Below are 3031 nucleotides of genomic sequence, written 5' to 3'. Positions count from 1 at the left end.
GGGATGGAGGCTGGTCAGTGCCATCTTTGCTATTTCCCTCTCTCTGGTTCCAGGTTGGCAGTATCTCCCAGGAAAAAAAAGCTTCTACACTCACCTAGCACCCCCAATTTGTCTGCTGCTTGGGGACACCAAGGAGATGACGGCCATGTTTCACTGCTGTTTACCCTCAGGTCCTTCATCTTCTAAGCACTTAGTATGTTTTCTTTTAAATATACTAGATATTTAACTTGGATCGAAAATGCAATCTACATGTAAACAAAAAAATCTACATGTAACACGTCCCACATTTTCCTTTAAATAGAAAAAAGTGCTAAATATCTCTTCATAGCCTATTTGGCCAAAGGTGTCCCACCTATGGTTTTAAAAACAGTCTGCAACTCAATGTTCTGAGATCCTTTCTTGAACTAGAACTCATTGTTAAAGAAGTCCTACTGATATTGTCCATAGTGTCTAAAAGGTGGGGATGGTAACCAGGCTGATGGCAACTGGGAAGAGACTATAGCAAACTGAGGACCATTGAGAAATTGTGCAGAGGCAAATCTTATCAACAAATTTAGCTCCTTCAATTAAAGCTAGAAGAATGCCACCTATCACAGCTGACCCAACGACAGCCACTGGTCCATTTCTTGCTGCCAGGATGGCTCTTGTTAAGGCTCCACTCTTAATGGAGTTTAGGGGTCCTCCTTCCTCCCGACTTGAAACACTGCAATCGATCATGGAAAACTGACCTCCCCGAACTGCAAAGCTTCCTACCTACTTCAGAGGCCTGGTTTTAACAGTTGTCAAACTTCCTCGTAGCCTGTGGTTCACTCCCACTGGAGAACTGTGAACACCTTCGACTGCTTGAAAGCTGCCACCACCTATGGTACCCATCATAAAGACCCCACCACAGCCATCCATAATTCCCCAGGGTAGGGCTCTTGCACGTACTCCTCCTTCTTGATTTCTGAGACAATCTTAAAAGTAGCAAGAGTAAAATCAACTATTTTCCATCAAGAGAACCCCAATACAACTAAAAGCACATTTCTTAGCAGAAATTTTGCAGATCAGAAAAAGGGTGGCAACATATACTCAAAGTACTGAAAGAAAAGAATTTCCCAAACTCTATTGGGCACTTTGCTTCAGAATTAAGTGAGAGATAAAGAATTTTTTGGACAAGGAAAAGCATCACCAGAAGACAGATTATTATAGATACTTTAATTTCTTTAAGGAAACAAAAGGAGGCTAATTAGTAACAGGAAAACGTAGCAAAGAATAAATCTTGATAAAAGTAAATATAAAATTCAGAATAATGAGGTAAATTATTCACTTATACAGGTAGTATGAAGATTAAAAGATAAATAACTATAACTACAATAATTTTTAAGGGATACACAGATAAAATTATGTAAATGGTGACATCAAAAACTTAAAATGTGGGATAGGGAATTAAGAATATAAACTCTGCCCAGCCTGTGTGGCTCTGTGGTTGAGCATTGACCTATGAACTAGGAAGTCAAGGTTCCATTCCAAGTCAAGGCATATGCCCAGGTTGCAGGCTCGATCCCAAGTAGCAAGTGTGCAGGAGGCGCCTGATCAATGATTCTCTCTCATCATTGATGTTTCTCTCTCTCCCGCTCCCTTCTTCTCTTAAATCAATAACAATATATATTTTTAAAAGAATATAGAGCTTTAAAATACATTCAATTTAAGTTATCAACATAAAATAGACTATTTTAAATATAAATTGCTTTATGTAGCTTTCTGGTAACCACAAAGTAAACACCTATAGCAGCTACACAAAAGAGAAAGATAAAGGAATCTAAACATAGCACTTAAAAACATTTATCAAACCATAACAAATGAGGTTAAGAAAAAAAAAAATTACAGAACAGCCAGAAGACAAATAAGAAAATGGCAGTAAGTACATACCAATCAATAATTATTTAAATGTTAAGTGGCCTAAATTTTCCAAAACACATAACAAAACATGGAGCTCACAGATACAGAGAAGAGATTGGTGTTTGCCAGAGGAAAGCAGTAAGTGGCGGGGAAATGGGTGAGGGGGGTCCAAAGGTACAAACGTTCGGTTAAAAAATAATTACTTCCTGGGGATGCAATGTACGTCCTGTGACTATAGTTAACAATAATGTGCTTTATTTCTGAAAATTGCTAAAAAAAATTATTAAAAGTTCTCATAAGAAAAAAAAATTTGTAACTATGGGTGGTGATGGATATTCAGTAGACTTACTATATGATCATTTCCCAATATATACAAGTAGTGTATTATGTTGAACACCTGAAACTAATAGAATGTTGTGTATATCCCATTATATCTCTAAAAAAAACACGAAGTAGAGGTAGAATTAACAAATTTGTGAAATATGTGTATGCTGAAAACTGCAAACAGTTGCTTACAGATCCCATTAAATACAGAGGGATTTTCCATGAAGAACTTGTAATGTCGTTAAAAGTGAAATTAACATAAAAGAAACTTAAAATTATTAAATACTTTTAGTATGTTTTTCAAGATAGGGTAGTGGTATGATGTCCCAATTTGCATATATTTCCATTTTGAAAGCCTGGAAAAATGTTTCAGCAACGTAAAGCAAAACTCGTATATCCAGAATAGACTTCTCCCTTTATTGTACGTGAGAGAAGCATATACATTCAATGACCTTCTTTATGCCTATTACTGCCCCCAAAGTAATTTATAACATGTAATTCTCTCTCTAGAAAGCAGTTAAAAACTGTCTCATTAAGTGAATATGAATAAAAAGTATGAACAGGAGCACTAATTTTAAAGCCTTCCATGCAAAAAATTTAGTAATTGTTTTAAGCACAAATCTTTTTTAAAATGCAAAATACAAGTTGGATTATGGGCTCATATTTGTCACACAGCAGCCACAGATGAGACTTAAGAATCCAATGGCCGAAGCCGGTTTGGCTCAGTGGATAGAGCGTCGGCCTGCGGACTGGAAGGTCCCAGGTTCGATTCTGGTCAAGGGCATGTACCTGGGTTGCGGGCACATCCCCAGTGGGGGATGTGCAG

The 3031-nt window shown here is 37.2% G+C and overlaps 1 pseudogene; it reads right to left on the bottom strand.

The window, feature by feature from the left end:
- Window positions 1-428: 428 nt before the first annotated feature.
- Window positions 429-3031, bottom strand: part of LOC102767438 — a 2970-nt pseudogene continuing 367 nt past the window's right edge.

Source organism: Myotis davidii, unplaced genomic scaffold (assembly GCF_000327345.1).
Source record: "Myotis davidii unplaced genomic scaffold, ASM32734v1 scaffold392, whole genome shotgun sequence".
Taxonomy (NCBI): Eukaryota; Metazoa; Chordata; class Mammalia; order Chiroptera; family Vespertilionidae; genus Myotis; species Myotis davidii.
This window is presented reverse-complemented; position numbering and strand designations above follow the sequence as displayed.